The sequence below is a fragment of the Oryctolagus cuniculus genome, chromosome 3 (assembly GCF_964237555.1).
Source record: "Oryctolagus cuniculus chromosome 3, mOryCun1.1, whole genome shotgun sequence".
Taxonomy (NCBI): Eukaryota; Metazoa; Chordata; class Mammalia; order Lagomorpha; family Leporidae; genus Oryctolagus; species Oryctolagus cuniculus.
In genome coordinates, this window is record NC_091434.1 from 8,416,399 (window position 1) to 8,439,181 (window position 22,783).

Genomic DNA, 22,783 nt, shown 5'->3' on the forward strand with positions numbered 1-22,783 from the left:
TTCATTCAAGTAAACTGGACAAAAAATGAAGAACACCAGCCTCTAAATCTAGTTCTGTGGCTAATAAACTACACAGTTCTAGGCAAGAACTCTGCACCACAGAACGCTCAATCAACCCTGCTCCAGCTGCAGTGGCCCTCTGAGCTCCCACCTGCAGAAGGAACCCGTCCAACAGGGCTGTTTCCACCACCAGCTACTTACTGCGTCCAGTCCTGTTCCAGGAACAGCGGGATGGAGTAACTCATTTAATCCCAGAACTCTCTCAGATATGGTCTATTATTACCCCATCTAAGGAATCTAAACCAGAGAGGTAAAGAATCGCCTAAGGCTATATACAGCCCACAGAAGGATGGGCGAGGGGTCACTCCACAAGGCCCAGCTGCCCTGCTTTTAACCACTAGATAACACTGCCTCTCCAAATTTTATAAATCTCAGAAGGGCCCTTAACTACAGACCTGTCAACAGAAACCTGTTCCTGCTACTTCTTCCATCTGCCTAAATACAGCTGATATTGAATCTGGGTGGAGGAGAACAGTGACTAACACGTTAACAGTACTTTGTAAAAGAGCAAGCTGCAATTCATCACACAATGTTATAAAGTAGCACCTTCATCAAGATCAAGCCACAAAATGTCTATTTTGTTTTTCATACAACACTTAATCCAAATGACCAAAGTGTTGTGACGTTTCAATATTACCATACTTCCTAGGCCCTCAGCAACTTACCTGCTGGAGAGTGTTCCCCAGGAATAATCACCATATAAAGGCGGACTGCCACTAAGTATCGGTCTGGGTAACCAAGCACATACACACATAATACGCAAACATACACCGACAACTTAAAGGCTCTATTCTGAGTCTGGGTACCAAGATCTCACGTTAGATACACCCTGCTAAGAATTACGCAAGGCAATAGATATGTGCTGGATGCAGCCAACACAAATGGCCAGGGCTGGCTTCACCTCTCTGCTTTGCACCTGACTGACCTCTCGCAAGGCTCTGCATGCTGTACGCCCTTCCTCTACTGGCTCAACAGCACAGCTGCCACAAATCACAGTTCTGCTGTCCCTTCACGAACCCTTCCACATCAGAGAAAAAGTTAAAAGCACAGTGGGACTAGGAAGTTCAGGGAACCAGAAATGGCATAACGCAGAGCCGCATGCACCCAAAAGAAACCGCCAGCAACAAGCTGTTTGCCTTATTTCCTTGCTGCCCACCTAAGATCTCTCAGCCCCACTGAACTTTTTATTTATTTACTTATTTATTTATTTGAAAGGCAGAGTTACAGAGAGGCAGAAACAGGCAGAGAGAGTGACAAAGGTCTTTCATCCGCTGGTTTGCTCCCCAAATGGCCACAATGGCTGGAGCTGGGCTGACTGGAAGCCAGGAGCCAGGAGCTTCTTCTGGGTTTCCCATACGGTGCTTTCCCAGGCCATAGCAGAGAGCTGGATCAGAAGTGGAGCAGCCAGGACTGGAACCTGGGCCCATATGGCATGCCAGCACAGCAGATGGTGGCTTTACCTGCTACGCCACTGCTAGCCCCAGAACTTTTTCTTACAATCCTTGGAGGGCCTGAGAAACAAAAGCAAAACATCCAGCATTTTATTCCCAGAGTGATCTACTCCACCAGTGATGGTGGTGAAAATACCTACCCGCCCTGCTCTGCTCTGCTAAGCAAGACCAATACAAGCAGTGTTTAGGGTCACTAGGGACACAGAGTAACAACCCTCACCCAGTTCTTGCATCAAAGAAGGGCTCCACGAAAGTCTTCTCTCCAACAAAAGCCGAAAGACTGAGCAATTTTGAGGCTGCTTGGCTTCATCTGCACTGATCTTTAAATCAATTAAATATCAAGCCATGAGGCCGGCGCCGCGGCTCAGTAGGCTAATCCTCCGCCTTGCGGCGTCGGCACCCTGGGTTCTAGTCCCGGTCGGGGCGCTGATTCTGTCCCGGATGCCCCTCTTCCAGGCCAGTTCTCTGCTGTGGCCCAGGAGTGCAGTGGAGGATGGCCCAAGTGCTTGGGCCCTGCATCCCATGGGAGACCAGGATAAGTAGCTGGCTCCTGCCATCGGATCAGCGCGGTGCGCCAGCCACGGCGGCCATTGGAGGGTGAACCAATGGCAAAAAAAGGAAGACCTTTCTCTCTGTCTCTCTCTCTCACTGTCCACTCTGCCTGTCAAAAAAAAAAAAAAAAAAAAAAAATCAAGCCATGAGAAATTAACCCAGAGGTTCACAGAGATGTGATCTTTCCACAGGTTTGTCACACAACAAAGTTTTGTTTTACCCAACAAAGTTTTGTCTTTGTCCTTATTAATCCACCTATTCCTATTTCAATAGCAACTGAGGGCGTCCATAAGCTCAGACTCTTAATTAAATGTCCACAGGAAAGAGGCAAATGGACTTTAAAGAGAGCTGAAACAGGAATGCCACCAGACGGGTCACCAGGCAGCCTGGGATGAAGGTCTGTCCTGCTCTAGATGGTACTGAGGGGGAGGGCTGGATGCATTTTTTTTTTTTTTTTTTTTTGGACAGGCAGAGTGGTGGACAGTGAGAGAGAGAGAGACAGAGGGAAAAGTCTTCCTTTTCCGTTGGTTCACCCCACAATGGCCGCTGTAGCAGGCGCACCGTGCTGATCCGAAGCCAGGAGCCACGTGCTTCTCCTGGTCTCCCATGAGGGTACAGGGCCCAAGCACTTGGGCCATCCTCCACTGCACTCCTGGGCCACAGCAGAGAGCTGGACTGGAAGAGGAGCGACAGGGACAGAATCCGGCACCCCAACTGAGACTAGAACCCGGGGTGCCGGCGCCACAGGCAGAGGATTAGCCTAGTGAGCTGCAGCACCGGCCGGATGTGTACATTTTTACGGCAGATAGCAAAACTGAATTTTCAGCCACCAATCTCCTGGAAAAAAGGGCTCTTGGAAAAGTGTGGCAGCAAAAAAAAAAATCTACAATTCCACAAAATTGATTTAAAAAATCTTTAGTAAATATTCCAAACTAATAAAGATGCAATGTATTTTTTGTAAATCTGCAACATACAAATAAAGTTTCACATAAAATCAGATCTCATATTTAAATTAGATTTTCTTAGGTATTCCATTAACTTTATGAAAGTTTACACAGTCTAACTCAGCATTTCACTTTACAGGATTAGAAAGAAAACAAGAATCTATTAACATATTTCAGATTGCAAAGCATAAGATGAAAAACACTTAATATGAGAACCTGCAGGGGCCAGGGCTGTGGCGCAGTGGGTTAAAGCCCTGGCTTGAAGCAACAGCATCCCATATGGGTGCCGGTTCGAGTCCCAGCTGCTCCACTTCCAATCCAGCTCTCTGCTGTGCCCTGGGAAAGCAGTGTAAGATGGCTCAAGTCCTTGGGCCCCTGCACCCACGTGGGAGACCCAGAAGAAGCTCCCGGCTCCTGCTGTTGGATCGGCACACTCTGGCCATTGCAGCCATCTGGGGAGTGAACCAGCAGATGGAAGACCTCTCTCTCTGTAACTGTCTTTCAAATAAATAAAATAAATCTTCACACTTGATCTTAGCCAAAAGGCCGAGAAGCGATTAAATAAAATAAATCTTAAAAAAAAAAAAAAAAAAGAACCTGCAGTCTGGGGACCTGTAGTCTGGGGCAGGCATTGCAGCACAGTGGGTAAAGCCGTCAGCTGAGACGCCAGCATCTGTTATGGGTGCCAGTTCGAGCCTCAGCTGCTCCACTTAGGATCCAGCTCCCTGCCCATGCACCTGGGAAAGCAGTGGAAGATGGCCCAAGTGCTGGGCCCCTGCACCCATGTGAGGCTCCTGGCTTCGGCCTGGCCCAGCTCTGGCCATTGCAGCCATTTGGAGAGTGAACCAACACATGGAAGATTTCTCTCTGTAACTCTCTTTCAAATAAATAAAATAAATCTTGAAAAAAAAAAAAAAAAAGATGCGAATGCACCTGAGTGAGCTGCCCTGCAATAAACGTCACAGAGCTTGGTCAGGCAGTCAATCACTTCACGACAAACTCCCCTAACCCCGAAGAGCCACCGACAGAAAAACCAAACCCCGGCTTGGAGCACTGGGAGAGCCTGTTTTTGGGGAGTGGGAGGGGCAGCACCCCTCCGACACAGGGCTCTCCACACCCCCTTGCATCCCTCCTGACAACTCGCATCCTGCCAAGCACAAGCTTCACGCAACAGCCCCAGGACCCAACCCTGCAGAGAAGTTAGGACGCACACGCCTGTCAACCCTGTAACACATTTAAGGGGCTTGTCTTCCTCGGGAAAAACATTTTATATGAAGATATACAACCACAAAAAAAAATTTAATGAGATGCGAGGTCTACAAAAAGTTCATACGAAAATAAAATGAGAAGTTTGTTTTGGAGCAAGATTTTTGCATGCACGCTTACTGTCCACGAGACACGTTTCCCAGGGTCATTCTGATGACCCCGGGGATTGCACGCGCAGGTGAAGAAGAAAACAAAACACAGGCAGAGACTGGAGGGGAAACACGCGAAAATGCGAACAGCGACCAAACCGAAAAGGTAGACAATTCACAAAAGCCCTTTTCGCAGGGCTTGCTTTTTCCACCGACCACGGTACCACCGACCAGCCGGGAAGCACTGGCAGTCGCCCGTCACACCCACTAAGCTCACCTCTGAAAGCTGCTCACAGAGCAAAAACCCCAGACTCCCAGGCAGCCGCTTAGTACTTGTTCCTCATCCGGGGGAGGGAGTGGGGGGCAAAAAAAAAAAAAAAGTACAAAATAAGCTAAACTCTCGCTTCTGGCCTTCCGCGCCTGACAATAAAGCCACCGCTGCCTTCCCGTGGAGAGGCGCACGTCCGCCTCCGCCCACCGGGCCGCGCCGCCCGGGGGCCGCCTCGAGCGGAGCGCCGGCGCGGCCTGGGACACGCGGGGCGCGAAGTTCGGGCTGCGCGTTTTAGCCAAGTCACCGACAGCCACGCCGCCGGCGCGCACCCGAGCCCGGGCTCCGGCCGTCTCGCGAGAGGCGCCCCGCGTCCACCTGCACACCCAGGAAGCCGCCGCGCTGCACCGCGTCGACTCCGGGCCCGGCCTCCCGCTCGCCCCTTTCACGGGCGCGCCGGGAACATCCTCTAGCCTACATTTCCGGGCTCGTGAGTCACCGAGAACCGCCGCTCCAACAGCTCCTGCGCAGGCCCCCACGCCTCTGGAGCAGGCGACCCCGGCCAGCAAAACCCGCGGCCCGCCGGTCTACACCAAGCAGCCTTTTTTTTTTTTTTTTTTTTTTTAAATACCTTTGTCCTCCTGCACCGCCCCCACCCCAAGGCCTTCAAGACGCTGCCGCCCTGCCTCGCCCAGGAAGCCCGCCAGGGTTTCTGCCGGGCGGAAGCCATCGATCGGACGGGTCCCCCTCCCCCCGCCCGGGTACCCTGCTACCCCTCGCAGGGTCTTATCGCCTCCTTCCCGGGATCGCGGTTGCTGGCGGACGCGCCTTATCTCCCGCCCCAGAGCCCGGGGAGGCGACCGCGGGGCCGGCTGCACCTCTGAATGCATCCCCGCGGCGCGGCGCCGCCCGCCCGCCCGCCCGCCCGCAGTCAGCACCCGGGGCTGCTGCAGCCCAGCTCGGCGGCGCTCCGCCGCACAGGTCCCCATCCGAGAGCCGCCGAGGCGTCTCCCGACAGGACCCCCGCCGAGGCGCGCCCCGCCTCGCGGCACCGGCGTCTCCCGGGCGCCGGGGGCAGTGACAGTTAGCCCCGGCCCGCACCGCCCCTGCCCTCCCGAGAGCCGCGCGCGGCCCCGGGCGCAGAGGGCAGGGCCCCCGCCCGGCCGCTCCCGCCGCCCGAGAAAATGGAGGCAGCCCGGGGCCCGTGCGGGGCCGGCGGAAGCCGGGTCACTCACGGGGCTGGGCCGGGCCGGGCGGCTCCCTCTCCGCCTCCGCGTCGTCGCCGTCCCCGTCCTCGGCGGCCGCCGCCGCCTCGGGCTGCTCGCTCGGTCCCCGCGGCGCGGCTCGGGCGCTCGGCCCCTCCGTTGTCTTCCGCCCGCTCCTGCTCCCGGCGGCCCGGGGGCGCCCGCGGTGGCCGCCGCGCGGCTGCGCTCGCTCGGGCTGCGGCTGCAGGCGCTGAGCGGCCCGGCACCGCCTCCGCCTCGGCCCTCAGCCCCGCTCCGGCAGGCTCAGTGTCTCTCAGGCCCCGCGCCCCGCGCCCCGCGCCCGGCCCGAGCCCGGCTTTGACGTGCGCACTGCGCAGGCGCCGAGGGCGCGTCGTCGGGCGGCGCCGCAACGCCCCCTGCGGCCGCGGGCGCCCCCGGGCGGCCGGGCGGACTCAGGGCGCGGGAGCGGGAAGGCCGGGCCCCGAGTCCTGCTTCCCTGGTCAGGCCGGCTTTCCACCAAGACTCCCCAGCGAAGCTTTATTTCCGCGGAAGGCCTGGAGCCGACTTTGTGCAGACCGACTCTCCCCTGCCTGCGCAGAGGGGCAACAGTTCAGCGCCCCAGCGAGGGATGGGCATGCAATGAGCGGCAGGGTTCAGTCTGGACTGAAGTCTCAGCTCTCGCATGGTCCACTTCATGTCCCCGTGCCTGGATTTCCGCACACATTAAAATCCGAAAAGGGTAATAATACAGGGACCCGAGCCCAGGCGCGTGCGGAGGAGCTCGGACTGCGGAGGCCCGGACAGAAAGACACCGGCCATGTCTGCTTTTGCTTCTTCGTAAATGACCGAGTGTTTCTGAGCGCCTATTGTATGCACTGTAAGTGGAGGGGCTGTGTTCCCCACCCCCCCACCCCCGAACCCAACAGTGAATCCTGGGCGGCTTTGGGTGCTCCGCAGAAAGCCAGGGCTGGGTGAACAGGGGAGAGAGGCAGGAGGGATGTTACTTATGCTCCTCTGGGGGCAGCTACTTGAGGAAAGTGAGGGCCTTGGCCCTTTGTGCAAAGCGGACAGCGTGCAGGAGGTGCTAGGTGAGTCCCAGGGCGAGTGCGGAGCCCTGCGGAGGGGCGGGGGGAGCACGGGGCACCCAGACCACGCGGAGGATGCGATGCAGGGTTCTGAGCAGAGAAGGGGCGCCGTCTGACATTTCACAAGGATCCCCGCAGGCTGAGTCCTGCGGGGAGGCCCCGAGAGGCTGCTGGAGCCGCAGGTCCAGAGAGGCGGGCGCAGGGCAGGGGAGGTGCACGGAGGTGGCGGGTTCCAGCCGCATTCGAAGGCCGGTCTGCTGGGGCTGCGCTCAACTTGGTTTTTCTCAAGCAGCTGTGAGCTAGACTTTGGTGACAAGGGGAGGACTTCCACAGAAACGGGGGGGACTTCCTTTGGCGGGATCCTGCGCCCAAGCTGCCCGCTGGGCACAGAAGCGGGAAGTTGATACCGGAGCCCAGCGAGCGGTCAGCCCCGGAGTCTCCGGAGTAGGCTCAGGACCCCATGAGATCATTTAGGGAGTGAGTGGGAACAAAAGGCGAGGCCAAGGAGCAAGCTGAAGGGGCCAGCCCCGCGAGATCGGGAAGGGAAGACCAGTAGGGCATTCTGGGAGACCCGCAGGGGATTCTGGGAGGCCAGCGGGGGATTCTGGGAGACAGTGGAAGATTCTAGGAGACCAGCAGGGGATTCTGGGAGGCCAGTGGAGGGTTCTGGGAGGCCAGTGGAGGATTCTGGGAGACCAGTGGAGGATTCTGGGAGGCCAGTGGAGGGTTCTGGGAGGCCAATGAGGGATTCTGGGAGGCCAATGAGGGATTCTGGGGAGGAGGAGCCAGATAGCAGCGTATCATCTTCTGGTGGAGCAGGCCGCCTGCCCACCCTCCGGGGAGACTGGGGTCGGCCCTGGAACCTTGGCCTCAGCACTGGGGACAGCGCGTGACCGTTGAGGGCTGTTTCAGTGGGCGGCAGTGGGAAGGCGGCTGGAGCGCTCGCTAGAAAGAGACCAGAAAGGATCCCGAGAGACCGGAGTGAGACCTAGGACGGATCTAGACGGTGCGTGCCGACGACTTTTCATGGGTTTGGCTTCTAAGAAGGAACAGAGGAATTGGGGATGGGAGAGTAGCAGGAGAGGGATGTGGAATCAAAATCGGCTTTTTGTGTGATTTTGTTTTTTCGGAAGACAGCTGTGACCGCATGTTTAAACACCAGTGGGGGCCGGCGCCGCGGCTCACTAGGCTAATCCTCCGCCTGCGGCGCCGGCACCCCAGGTTCTAGTCCCGGTTGGGGTACCGGTTCTGTCTTGGTTGCTCCTCTTCCAGTCCAGCTCTCTGCTGTGGCCCAGGAAGGCAGTGGAGGATGGCCCAAGTGCTTGGGCCCTGTACCCGCATGGGAGACCAGGAGGAAGCACCTGGCTCCTGGCTTTGGATCGGTGCAGTGCATGGCTGCAACGCGCCGGCCGTAGCGGCCACTTGGGGGGTGAACCAACGGAAAAGGAAGACCTTTCTCTCTGTCTCTCTCTCTCACTGTCTAACTCTGCCTGTCTAAAATAAAAAATAATAAAAATAAACATCAGTGGGAAAGGTTTAGCACTGGAAATCAAGGGTTCCACGTGTGGAAATTAAGCCCCCAATGTGTGGCATGGAGTTGGGGGGGAACTTAATCCAACCATAGTGTTTAGGGGTGGGGCCTTTGGGAGGTGATTGAGGATTAGGTAAAGGCAGGGGAGAAGCTGGTGGCTGTGTGGGAAGAGGACTCATACACGCGTGTGCACACACATGCACACACACACACGTGCGTGTATACACCAGTGGGCTCCCTGTCTCTGGCCTTGTGCTGCCCCGTGCGGGGTCTGGCCTTGGCTGCACGCCTGGTGGGGCTCTCAGCACCAGGACTGCCGGGCAGCGTGGGCACAGAGGCAGGGAGCCAGGTGGGTGAGGGGCAGGGAAGTCAGTCCCGAGGGCCTCTGGTTCTTCAGCGAAGCAGGAAGCAAGTGCTGTGAGAAGTTTCTGGGGAGAGCAGAGGTGTGCAGGGTCATCTCCGGGCTGCTCTGTGTTTCTCACCAGTCACACTTTGCTGGGAAGGTGGCAAGCCGGATTCTCCTATAGTCATTTTTGCTCCATAATTCCGTGGAGGGCTAAGGGGTGGGGCGGGGTGCGCAGGGAGCACTGGGAGCAGTGGGAGGCACTGGTGGGTCAGAGGATCTGGGAATCAGCCTTGTTTGGGGAGCGAGCAGGAAAGGAGGAGGTGCAGGTGGACAGCCAGTTGCCTGCGCAGCCTCTCTAATGGGAAATCCTGTTGAGGTGCAGATTGGTCTTAACATGTGGGGAGAGACCCCTGGTTCTGCATGATTGGTCCTAATATGTGGGAGAGACCCCTGGCTCTGCATTTCTAATAAGCTGGGATGGGGGGGGGGTGCTAGTTAATCTTCTTATTGGCATGATACCAAAACCTCAGTAAATGTAACTATACTAGGCTTGCTTGTGAAGATGGCTAGGTAGGTAGGTACGTAGATGAAACACCTAAGTAAAAAAGATGAAATGTAAATAAAAAGGAAAGTCCAACCCAACCAAGCAGCTTATCTCAAGCCTGTTGGGAACACTTAGAAAAGCCAGGTGGTCCTGTAAGGAGGAGGCCTGCTGGGCCTAGGAGGCAGTCTGGGTTCAGAGAGACACCAGCTGGGGAACTGCCCCGGGCTGGGAGGGCTGCTGGCTCGCCCCTGGCTCTCTGCTCCTCTCTGCTGACTGTGGGAGTGGGGGAGGCCATGACTGGCCCTCTATCCTAGTCAAGACTCCAAGGGATATCTAATTTTGAAACTTTGTTCATTAAAGACTTTACCCCGCATCATTTAAAAAGAAACTTTTGTAATTTATTTTTATTTGAAAGGCAGAGTGATGGAGGGAGTCAGAGACATAGACAGAGAGATATTCTATCTGCTGGTTCACTCCCCCAAATGCTCATACAAGCTGGGCTTGGGGCAGGTCAAAGCCAGGAGCCTGGAACTCCGTGCAGGTCTCCCTTATGGGTGGCAAGGACCCAGGTACTTGAGCCATCACCTACTGCCTCCAGGTGTGTGTTAGCAAGAAGCTGGGTCAGATACAAAGCAGCCAGGACTACAACTGGCACTCTGATATGGGATGTAGGCATCCCAGCTGGCAGCTTAACCTGTTGTACCACAATGCCCAACCTGCAATTTTTTTTTTAAATGCAGGTTCTTTTAGTCTTTTTAGTCCCGAAGAGCAGTTTTGACTGTGCCAACATTCCACCAAAATAAGCCTGGACTATTTCTCACAGAATAGAATGCATGGGAATGGCTAATCTCACACCCAGGGTTTTGATTCCTTTGCTTTAAGGGTCAGAGTAGGAGTCCTGATTAACCTCTTAATGGGGATAAACTCAACAGAACTGAGATTTGTAGCAACAAGGTGGCAGAAATTTCTGGAGCAGGGGTTTGCAACAAATTCTGAAACTAAGCTGGAAGGAACTGTGGCATTTGACCTCTTGAATTTGCCTGGGGGAGACACCTTCTGAACACTTCTCTTGGGCTCCCTGCAAAGCCCTTTCTACTAACATATTTGTGGGCACAACCATTTTCTAGGACATTGCCCTACCTCTTCATCTTGAAAGCTGGCAGAGCCCTTTGTTCTGCTATGCTCTGCCCCGAGATGGCAAGGACCTAGCGCATGGTCCTCATTCTCTGCCCAACAGTGTTGCGTCTGTGTAAATTTCCACTCCTCTCATTTCCCTTTCTCTCCCCTTTAGAGGCAGGGAAGGCACCTCCCTGCCTTAATCAGATCATCTTCAAAAGGACTTTGGGCCCTGACTCATAGCTGCCCATCCACCCACCCCACCCAGGGCCCGAGTTCTCCCAGGCAGCACAATGGCACCCATCTGGTCTGTTGGATCATGGTCCCCTTGTAAGCTCTGGTCTGGTGACTTTCACTTCCGCTGCGCTGCAACAGCTGCGTGGGCAGCCCCGCCCCGGACACTGCCGGCACTGGAGCCACTCTCCCTTTGAAGCCGGACTCTGAGCTCTGTGGACTGACGCTTCCCACCCACCTGCCCTTCCCATACCCTCACACTCGCCCCGCCTGCTCCTCGAACCTGTTTACTCATTCTTTAATTTTTTTTTTAATTTTATTTACTTGAAAGGCAGAGTGACAGAGAGATAGAGGGAGAGACAGAGATCTTCCATCTACTGGTTCACTGTCCAGTGGGTCACAACAGCCAGGCTGCAGCCAAGAGCCAGGACGGAACCCCATCCAGGCCTCCCATGAGCGTGGCAGGGGCTCAAGTACTTGGGCCGTCTTCTGCTGCTTTCCCATGCGCATTAGAGGCAGCCTGGTGCGTCAGAGTGAGACAGCAGTGATGTGAGGGTGACGACGAGGGAAAGACACGGGGAGACCCTTTGTCGCCGACTGTGAGGCGGAGGAAGGGGGTGTGAGCCGGGGCAAGAGGAGCCTGTAGACACTGGGAAAGGCAAGGAACTGGACTGTTCCCTAAGCCTCCAGGAAGAGCCAACCTCGCCGACCCTCACTGTGGCCCAGTGAGACTGGCTTTGGACTTCTGAGCTGCAGAGCCGTCCTCTCCTACAGCCACGAGACTGAAGTCCACACACATGTGGTGATTTCTCTGAGCGGCACGAGGAAATACACGCAAGGTTGTGAAAGGTTATTCTTTTACCCACTGTGTAGTTTGCCTGGGGAACAAAGGTTCTGTATTTGACCAGAATAACCTTCTCTGGTTCACGCTGACTTTATGATAGCCCTTGATTATTTAAGAGAACAAAGTTTTCTCACTTAGGAAAAAGTCAGATTCTTCATAATCATGTTACCCCTCTCCTTTCTTTCTTTCTTTTTTTTTTTTTTTTTTTTTTTTTTTTTTTTTTTTTTGGACAGGCAGAGTTAGACAGTGAGAGGGAGAGAGACAGACAAAAAGGTCTTCCTTTTCCACTGGTTCACCCCCCAAATGGCCACTATGGCCAGCGTGCTGTGCTGATCCGAAGCCAGGAGCCAGGTGCTTCCTCCTGGTCTCCCATGTGGGTGTAAGGCCCAACCATTTGGGCCATCCTCCACTGCCTTCCCGGGCCACAGCAGAGAGCTGGACTGGAAGAGGAGCAACCGGGACAGAATCCGGCACCCCAATCGGGACTAGAACCCGGAATGCCAGCACCACAGGCAGAGGATTAGCCTAGTGAGCTGTGATGCTGGCAAGCCTTCTCATTTGTTTAAGAAATAGATATGGTAACTCTAAGTTGTCAAGTATTGTCCCTTGACATCTTTTAATAGTTTGCCTTCCCCACATTTATTTTTTAATTTTACATATTCATCTTCTTTCTTTCTTTCTTTCTTTTTTTTGAAAAATAGACAGACAGACTGATCTTTCATCAGCTTATTCATTCCCTAAATGCCCGCAGCAGTGACGGTTGGACCAGGCCAAGCCAGGAGCCCAGAACTGCATCCAGCTCCATGTGGGTGACAGGGAGCCGTCACCCGCCGCATCCCTGGTGTATTAGCAGGAAGCTGGAAGAAAAGCGAAGTAGTAGGGACTCCAGCCCGATGCTCCCGTAGACAATGCGAGCCTCCGAATGCCTGCCGCTCCCTGTAGATTTTTAAATGATATGTTTTGTACCTAAAACTGCCTTTGATGTTTCCCAGAGGAAAAACACTAACAAATTATCCTCTTACTTTGTACAAAAGAGAATCATTGGAAATACTTAGTTGTATTTGATTTGTTACTTTTGATGAGTTGTGTAGGAAGAGTTGTGGAAACAGAAGAGACACTTTGCTTTCCTCAGATTAAAGTTGTATGGTAGGCCAGCGCCGCAGCTCACTAGGCTAATCCTCCACCTGCGGCGCCAGCACCCCGGGTTCTAGTCCTGGTCAGGGCGACAGATTCTGTCCTGGTTGCTCCTCTTCCAGGCCAGCTCTCTGCTGTGGCCCGGGAGTGCAGTGGAGGATGGCCCAAGTGTTTGGGCCCTGCACCCGCATGGGCGACCAGGAGGAAGCACCTGGCTCCTGGCTTTGGATTGGCGCAGCACACCGGCTGCAACACGCTGGCCGTAGCGGCCACTTGGGGGGTGAACCAACGGAAAAAGGAAGACCTTTCTCTCTGTCTCTCTCTCTCTCACTGTCTAACTCTGCCTGTCAAAAAAAAAAAAAAAAAAAAAAAAACTTGTGTGGTAGAATGCTATGAAATACAGGTTTTCAGGAATTGTATGCTATGTGGGAAATTCCTAGAGACTTGTCAATGCCTCGTTGTCCATGATGTGCTTTTATTTTTTTAAGATTTATTTATTTAACTTGAAAGTCAGAGTTATACAGAGAGAGGAGAGGCAGAGAGAGCGAGGTCTTCCATCTGCTAGTTCACTTCCCAGTTGGCCGCAATGGCTGGAGCTGAGCTAATCTGAAGCCAGGAGCCAGGAGCTTCTTCCAGGTTTTCCACGTGGGTGCGGGGGCTCAGGGGCTCCGGCCATCTTCCGCTGCTTTCCCAGGCCATAGCAGAGAGCTGGATTGGAAGTGGAGCAGTCAGGATTCAAACTGGCACCCATATGGGATGCCGGCACTGCAGGCGGTGGCTTTACCTGCTGCGCCACAGCACCAGCCCCTCATGATGTATTTCTTGGTGCTGCTTTCCCAGATCTTAGACAACCATAGTAGAATGTTATCAGTCATGATTTCAGCTGTTTCTTTAAGTGGTAACCCAGTCACAGCTTCTTTGATTTGAATCTAGTGTCTCTGAGGCCAGCAGTTTTCATTTACCAATGGAGTGTTATTAAACTTAAGATCTATTCTAAATGTATAAATCTCTTTAATTGAAATGCTTTTATGTATCTTTATATAGTCTTAATGTGTTTGAACATATGTTTAGTAATGATAAATTATGTACCAATATTATTATTATATATCTGAAATTTTATATTATTATATATTGTTATATATCTGAATTTTTTTCCTGTAAAAAGATTGTTCTTTTTTTTTTCTTTTTTAAAACAAGAATTACAGAAAGAGAGGGAGAGACAGAGATTTCCATCTGCTGGCTCACTCCCCAAATGGCCACAATGGCCAGGCCCATGCCAGGTTGAAGCCAGGAACTCCATCCAGATCTCTCACTTGAGTGGCAAGGGCCCAAACACTTGGGCTTTCTTCTACTGTTTTCCTAGGGGCATTATCAGGAGCTGGATTGGAAGTGGAGCAGCCTGGACTTGAACTGGCACTTATATGGGGTGCTGGCATTGCAGGCGGCAGCTTAACCTGCTGTGCCACAATTCTGGCCAGTTCTTTTGTTTTTATAAATTATATACAACATCTCCTATTTAAAAATAGGGTTATCCATTATGTTAATAGGTCTATTTTTTTTTCTTAATTTGAGAGACAGAGGAATAGAGATAGAAAGAGAACTCCTATCTGTCGGTTCATTCCTCAGATGCTTGCAATGGCTGGAACTAAAAACTCAGTCTAGATCTTCCACATGAGTGGCAGATCCCCAATTACTTAAGACACCACCTGCTGCCTCCCAGGATCCACACCAGCAAGGAACTAGAATTAGGATTGGAACTGGGATTGAAACCCAGGCACTCCAATATGGGATATGGTGTCTCAAACAATGTCCCAACCTCTAAGCCAAATGCCCACCCCTTTCATCTAAAACATTTTAGGCTGATTTTACTGTTTTTTTTTTTTTTGCACGTCACAGAAACAACCAATTTTCCATGTCAGTTGTACCATCCTTGTTATGAACTCTGAGCAGGTCCTTCACATTTGAAACTTGTCAATAATAGGTTAACCACAGTCATTTCATTTTGCCATCTACAGATAGTTTTTTGTCTCACTCTGGTACTTCCTTGAAAGCTCTTACAGTCAACTGCAGACCACAGCATCTCGTCTTCCACCAAGAAGGGGTGTGTCCGGGCAATGTGGTCAAGACCTCTGCTGGGTACGTCGGGGAATAAGCTTGTGACAGCATCATGTAATCAGCTTTGAGGCCATACCAGTACACTGAGTCAGGATTTCTAGATCTTCAGCTGAGATACCAATGAATGCATGAGATGAATAACCCAAATCCAGTGCATCAGGGATTTATTACCTGAGACTGAATGAACTATGATCAAGGATTTTACTTGAAATATATATTTATAGGATATATTTATTTATCTGAAAGCAGAGTGACAGAGAGAAAGGGAGGGAGGGAGGGAGGGAGGGAGAGAGAGAGAGAGAGAGAAATAGTTCACCTGCAGATTCACTCCCCCAATGCTTACAACAACCAGGGCTAGGCCAGGCCAAAACCAGGAGCCAGGAACTCCATCCAGGTCTCCTGCACGGGTGGCACAGACCCAAATGCTTGGGCCATTATCTGCTGCCTTCCCAGGATGCACATTAGCAGGAAGCTGGATCAGAAGCAGAGGAGTTGGGACTCCAATCAGGCGCTCCAATATGGGGTGTAGGCATCCCAAGCAGTAGCTTAACATACTGTGCCATATACTGTGTTTGGAGCATTGTTGATATTACTTTGATGCCCTGTGCCCTGGATGCCTGAGAAACCTACTTTTCCTGAGCTGTCTGTAACTCATAACAGTTTTTGGCTATACCTTGGTAACCAGAGCAAACCATGTGTGACTATTTTATTCTCTCTCCTTGACTCCTCCAAAATTCAGAAATTCTCATTAAACATTGAGAGAGAGGGAATGACAGAGAAAGAGATCTTCCAACTGCTGGTTCACTCCCCTAAATGGGTAGAACAGCCGGAGCTGGGCCAGGCTGAAGCCAGGAGCCCAGAACTCCATCCAGGTCTGCCACTTGCGTGGCAGGGGTCCAGGTACCTGGGAAATCTGCTGCCTTCCTAGGCCATTAGCAGGGAGCTGGATCGGAAGTTGTACAGCCAGGACTTGAGCCTTTGCTCTGATATGCAATGCCAGCCTCGCATGTGACAGCCCAGTCCACTGTTGCCATAGCACTGGCCCCTCGGTGAGCATTCTCAGTTCTGTGACAGTGTAATCATTTGCACAGGTTTACTGAGAACTTGTTTTCCCTGTTAACAGGACATAATTGGAGACACCGATCACATACTCAAAGCTTTGCTTGGAATATCCTATTTGAGAACAAGGCTCATTTAACCAGGCGTGACCCGACACTTTTGAGCAAGTAGGGTTGTCTTTATGGAGCCAGTGCATACAAGATCTGGGAAGAGTGGCCTGGGACCTGGCTTGCAGAGTTCCCAGCCTTGCAGGTGAATAAGGAAGGTCAATTATTGGCAAGCCCCTGAACTTCTAGATACAGTACCTGGGGGACCCTGAGGAGTGGAATTTGCTCAGACTGATAGGTACCAGCAGTGGACGTGATGTTAAGTTCTTGACTTGATTTCCCAACCTCAAGATCCGTTCAGAATTCCTTCCTTCCCAAGGCTTCCAGCAAAGCAAACAGAAGGAGCTCAAATGGGAAATGACCATCCTCGCCGTGAGACCAAATTGCATGAGACTCGTCTAATTTTGTGACCAAGAAGAATCTGTCTTTGAGATTATCCTAATGAAAAGCGAGGTGACTGACAAGAGAAATGCTGTGTTTCCAGACTCCTGGTGAGCAGACACCAGCCCTTCTCCTTGCCTCTGAGTTTTCTCATGCTTCTTTCTACACGGCAGGTGGCTGGTGACTATGCAGGCTCTGTCTGATGAGATTAATGGACTTCCTTCTCATACCCCTTGTGGATAAACCAGTTTGAGTGCCAACTTTTCAACTGGACTGGATCCTGTTGTTGATCCTTACCAAATGGCTACTTCCTCCGGTTTTCCTCATATCTGACTATTAGGGAGCATCAAGGAGTCCATGGAAAAATGGAATTAAAGATAAAGTCATTTTGGTGCAAAAGTTTTGAACTCCATGCATATTTTCCCATAGTACATTTTCCATGAACTTTTTGAAGATCCCTTGTACACACCCTTCCCAACAAACCTGACACATTTTCCTTCCTACAGCCTGAACTGGCATCACCAGGAATTAAAACCTGACTGCCCAGATCCCTGTCAGGACTCTGGGCTGCCTTGGGGGTGGCCTTGTCTCACAAGATATGAAGTTCTGAGAGCTGAAGCCCCATGACTTGGCCTAAACCTCAGGAGACCCAGCAGTTTAGCAAACCATGGACGAGCCATTGGCTGGACCACAGAGGAAGTCCATCCACCAGAAGGCTCCAGTCCTCCATGCCCTCCTGGGAGGAGTAGCAAGACCGTGGATACACAAAGGCATCAACATCTCAGCTCCGTCTCAGAGACTCAGGGAGCCGTGCTGAGGGGTTTTCTTCTGCTGACCCCTTGGAATTCACAGAACTGGTTCCTTCTCAGGGTTCAGCTCCTGGCCGTTTGCTTTAATACTGCTTCTACGTTATTACTTTTCTGTTTCGGACATCCATCTTTTAGGATGCCTGGGTCTCCAGGACCCTCAAGCAGCTCAGCTGTCAACAGATGGCTCGACAGCTTTTGTGGGAACAGCAGCAACAGGAGTCCTAGCAGGACTGTGTCTTCGGCGCCGGTTTGGAGATTTGCGCTTTCTCCGAGCTGTTAGTGATGAGCGACATTCACCCGGGGCCAAAGCTGGGACTGACAATGCCGAACTTTACCCGAGCCTCATGCAACTCGGCAGCGATGGTTAGAAACACCACCCTTTTGTGTTTCAGAAAGAGCGAGCCAGCCGACCACAGAGCGCCAAGCTATTCTCTCGATTCCTGATAGAAGACCAACCTCCATCCATCCCATGATGCTCTTGCCTACCTGCCTCTCTAAGACCCCAGGCTCCCTGCCTCGTCTTTGAGATGTTCCTTGGGAACAGAACTTCTCCTTATCTCACTGGCCTGAATGAAGTCACTTCCTTAATGATCGGGTAATTTTGTGTGCCACAGCCAGTGAGTGCCTCCTTTGGTGGCGGCAGCCAGCACCTCACCCATGACTGTGCTGCTGGAGGGGCAGCCACCTGTGCCCCAGGGCTCTTTCCAGCGCTCCTGTGGCTTAACCCTGTGTGCAACCACTTTTCATCAGCTCAGGACGTGAGCCAACCCAGAGAGGGATGCCTCGGTTAGTGGAGCAGGTGGAAGGGAAACGCCTGCCTCCCGTGCTGACTGAGACAGGAAGGAGTCAGTCTGAGATACTTCTGGGCTGAGACAGTGGTGACACATGCCCAGTTATGCCTTTATTGGAAGGAGGAAATAATATCCAGCCTGGACAGGTATTGGGTAGAAAGCAGGCCAAGTCAGAGCTGGGCTGGGGCAAGTGCTGTAAAATGTGCAAGTTTTAAACCCACAGATCCCATCTCATTGCTCTTCTCAGTGGAGAGAAGGCAAGGAGGGCTCCCTTGGGTAGCATGTGCGTGGTCAGGGGTGTTTGAAGGCAGGGATCAATGGGATCTCTCAGCTCTGTGACTTTGCAGGGTGGATTTTAGCAAGGGCATGTGATGTAAGGACAAGGAGACCCTGATAATGTTGCCATTCCATAGCCATCTCTTGTTGCCCGAGAGGAACCCAGGAGTTCCTGGATTCTTTATTGTCCGTTTCCCCCGGTGAAGTAAGTGTCAGGGATCTTGTCTGTTGCAAGATCCCAGGGACCAGCGATAACCAGGAAGCCCCTAAGAATTCTTAGGGCCCCTGGATGTTGTGTGTGGTGTCCCCAAGCCTAGCACAGTACCTGGTACCGGGGAGGCATTTCATGGTGCTTGGGCATCTGTCCTTCCTGTGAATCACATGTTCTGGGTCTTATAAAGGATGACAAAGCAAGAAAGCTTGCCGGGTAAGGCAGGGGGATGGGGTGACTCTTGTTACTTGGACTTGTATACACAAAGTTTTAGCCAAGTGGTTGCCTAGAACCCTTTTGGAAAACTCCAGTCACTGGGAGTCAAATGCCCACTTTTAATTAGCCAAAGCTGGGTTTTCCCGTCTCAAGCCGCAGTGCTCAGCCATCAAGGCCACCTGCTGCAAGTCCCATTGAGTTCATCTCTGCCAGCCTTTATGCCTGTCTCAAAGTAATTTGTGTGCTGGGAGTTGGCTTTGAACAGAGCGGATTCTTTGAAAAACAGGCAGAAAAACCAAAGTCCTTTAGCAATAAGGTAGTCCCATATACGTGGCTGGGAGGTGTCCAAGCCAGGCAGCCCCAGGAGGATTGAGTTAGTGTAGGTTTGGATGAGGGCAGAAGAGAGCAGGTTCTTGGTTTCCGGGGGAGTTCGTGCTTGCTTGGTGGGGGTGGGGGTGGTGTGTCCAAATTAAATTCCTTTTATTTTGAGGGCAGCCCATTGACAAGGCAATGATGGAAAAGTGAAGTTTTGGATACCAAAGGGAACCAGAGAATTTTGATGTCATAAGGGTTTGTTACTGAACTGCAAATACCTGGTCAAGTCAACCTGAAGTGAATTGATTGATATTTGGGGGAAGGGATGCTGACTGACATATGATAGAGATAGACCTAGGAAATAACCGTAGGTCAGGACACCAGCCGAGCACAGCTTGGCCCCTGCCCCAGGAAGCCTCGGAGGCAGGAGGGCCTTCTTTGCTGGCACACACAGACCCACACTTGAACTGTTTGCCCTAAGAAAGTTCAGCTTCACAAATGGACTGGATTGGTTCCATGGGTTGAAAATGGTGAAGTGAATGAGGGTCTGTTACTGGGATGGCCTAGACTAGGGTCACCAAGACAGGGTCCGAGGCCCGGTAAGAAACAATGGCTCAATGTGTTCATAGGAGTTTGCACGAGGGAACAGCATAGTTACAGGCTAGCCTCCCTTCTTACTAGGTGGATCTCTCTGGGTGGTCCCTGCCGTGGTCCTACACGGCCCTGTTTCAGCTTCAGTTGCCAGTTTTCTTTCTTTAGAAGAACATTAGTCCCTGGTGGGCACGTTCAAGTACCTCTTAAGTCCCCATGGTAAGCTTCTTCCAGGTTGTCTTGAGTGGAAGACCTGAACTTCAAAAGATGGATGTAACCATCTTGCTCTGCTTTGCTGTAAGTGGGATGGACGATGCCTACCTAGGATCGTGTTGGTTGCAAGAAAGTAGATGAGCTCCATGTCCAAGTATCTAAGTGAGGATGAGACAAGGGCTTCTGGTTAGGTGGGGCTAGGAGCAGTGGGACATTGAGCAGAGATCACAGGTAGCAGTCAAGGGGCTCTGTGGGTATGCGCATGGCAGTGGTGGGATGCCCCAGCACCTGGGACCCATCTGTGCCATGCCACCTGTGCATATTAATGTAGCCCAGCATCCTGAAGGCTCCCTGGCACCCTGAAATCTGTGGTGACAAACATCAGATTTACCTGCATAGCCAGATTCTTTGTGGGTCTTAGAGCAGGGAACCGGGTTTGGGTTGCTGGCAAAGGACTTTGTTCTTGGGGGCCGGGAGGAGACAGTGGACAAAAACATCTATTATTAAGCTGAGGAAAATGCTGTGGTTGCCTGTCTGGCTGGTGACAATGTGTGGTGGGGGTTTGTGTATGTGAGAGTGAGTATATGTGCACAATTGTAAAGGAAGTGCAGCAAGAGGCAACCCCTGGCTCTCATCCTGAGACCCACTGACTCACCCCAAGCAGTGCCTGCCGGGCTGGAAGGCAAGAAGAGGTGGCGCTCTGTGAACCTGGCCTCTCCTGCCGAGTCCACTCCCTACCAGAAAGAATGCGCTGAGTCTGCCAGGTGGGACCAGCTCCAATGCGGGCATGCATGACCTCCCACTGAAGGGCGGCCAGTGACCTCTGCTGCCTTCTGGAAGAAGACGGACCCAGGGGTCAGGGCTATGGGGCCAGTGGCAAGCGGCAGCCATGGCTGGAATCAAGCCTTCTCACGATTCTGCTGTGATGGGAGAGTCTGGGGAAGCTGCAGCCACTGTGCTATCATCCCACTGCTTGTCAGAGGGAGCGTTCAGACCCTCCTAGGATGGCACAGAAGATGGGCTCTGTCTAGTCCAGGCACGGTCCAGGCAACAGCGTTAATCATGACTCATGCCATGAACTGGCGCGACAGGAACGCAGCTGATGGACTTGGCCGCTGGCCCTCACTTGCCATCAGTGCCCCAAGAAGGAGCTGCAGTATCTCTAGCTATTTTAGGGCTGATGCAGAAGATATCTTTGTATTGCCAGTGTGTGAATACCATGTAATAGTACCTAAGGTACGTAAAGTGGGCTGGAGAGGGCCCAGATCAAGTCAAGTCCATCACATTGAAACCTGATGTCTCCCAGGCCAAGGAGCCATGTGTACAGTTGCCGTGTCATGGCAACCTTTGCAAACCCGGCTGTACCCAGCCGTACCAGTGCCACCTCCATGGCACATTCCATGGCCACTCCCAGGATCGTTCAGGAACATTTCCAGCCAGTCTGGGAGCCAGCCCAGGGATATGCCCTTTGTAGTAAGTCTTGGACTAAAAGAGATAAAAATTAGTTACACAATGTATGAAGCACCAGCAGTGTAACATCTTCACTCCATGTGTCTAGTCTGACTGGCTCATCTCGGTTCTTGCAGCCAACACCATCCTAGGGAGGCGTCTCCCACCCTGTTTACATTGGAAGCATAGCCAGATGGTTACATCCGTCTTTTTTTTTTTTTTTCATGAACAGATAGGTTTATTTCAACAAGTTTGAAACTCTTGCTTTTATGCAAGCGTACTACAGTAAGTGTATCGGGAATTGACAATGCCCTACACTGTCAAATGTATAAAGTTATACATTTGTATACAAATGTATAAAAGTTCCTTTTGCACTTTCTTCAACACTGTGTTGTCCACTTCTGCTTTGACCTCTGCTGAGTCCACCCGGGCTGCTTCTGCGGGGACTCTGGCATCTCAGGTGGGGAGGGGGCGAGGGGGCCTGAAGTAGACCTTCCCCACGCCAGAGACGAGCCACCATGGCCCAGGCCTGGTGTCTGGGGTTACACATACCTCACCCCACCCCAGAACACAAAGCTAGAGTGTGGGTAGATGAGGTATCTCTAGTAACGTAAACTCTCAATAAATGCACTACTACTCCTGATCGTAATTGTATGCCCCTGGTTAAAATTACCAGCCAGATTAACTCTAACACCATGGAATGTTTCTAATTAAAATTACATTAAGACAGGCTGATTTCTGACTAAGCATTTCAAATGAAGTTCCAGCACTGATTGCCCTAACCAAAATCAGCTCCAAAGACATCTTGATCATATTAAAGCACGGATTATGTCATAGAAAACATTTGTAAACATGTGGCTCTTTGCCAAGCTCTCTCGCTTATGATTAAAAATAAGTTCTACGTTCTTGTATTATCTGTTTTCTGAATACCAATCTCCCATACAACTTTATTTAGCAGAGTTGGCCACACTTACACAAAACTGAGCGTTTTTACATTTGATTTATTCTGCCTTAGAAGTCACAAAGCAATTGGCAATTCTGCCTCTAAAGCAATTCATTAATAATTCCCTTGCCCCAAAATAGTGACCACCCAAGTCACTACTTACACGATTTCTGCGTAAGCTTATTTGTGCTGATGTTTCCAGTGCCCTTCCTAATTCTTCTAACTGAAGCCTGCGGAACCACAAACATCTGATCTCCTGCAGAACCTCTCCAGATCGATACAGATCGGATTTTGATTTTACTTTAAAAATTACTCCATTCCATTAGCTAATGAGATGCTTTTATAAAAAAACCTTTCACAAACCAAATTAAACTTTCAAATAGTAAACTCAAGTATATGTACTCAGGTAGTCACACACCTACAGTATTTTAAGATAATGGGTACAGTTCAGATGGAACAGGGTGGCACCTGACTCGACAGTTAAGAACCTGCATCCCTTAGGGGAGTGCCTGGGTTTGAGTCTCCGCTCTGCTAACAATTCAGCTTCTTGCTAATGTGTCCTGGGAGACAGCAGGTGATGGTTCAAGTACTTGGGCCTCTGCCACCCATGTGGGAGACCTGGGTGGAGTTCTGGGCTC

The 22,783-nt window shown here is 51.8% G+C and overlaps 1 protein-coding gene and 1 long non-coding RNA gene across 4 annotated transcripts in view; one reads left to right on the forward strand and one right to left on the reverse strand.

Annotated features, from left to right (window-relative positions):
• Nucleotides 1–6,203, reverse strand: part of CAB39 (calcium binding protein 39) — a 93,540-nt gene extending 87,337 nt beyond the window's left edge. The window contains exon 1 of one of the 3 annotated variants that reach the window (XM_002712517.5): nucleotides 5,866–6,203. The gene's annotated coding sequence lies outside the window, so the exon portion shown is untranslated. Of the gene's footprint in view, nucleotides 1–4,639; nucleotides 4,824–5,865 lie in introns of those variants that run through there. The other 2 variants (XM_051848108.2, XM_070070080.1) reach the window with 2 other exon arrangements.
• Nucleotides 6,204–6,213: 10 nt separating this feature from the next.
• On the forward strand, nucleotides 6,214–22,107 carry LOC103348900 (uncharacterized). Its single transcript, XR_011387064.1, has 4 exons — nucleotides 6,214–6,712; nucleotides 12,237–12,445; nucleotides 14,685–14,805; nucleotides 15,908–22,107. It is a non-coding gene; the product is annotated as an uncharacterized lncRNA (long non-coding RNA).
• Nucleotides 22,108–22,783: the final 676 nt, after the last annotated feature.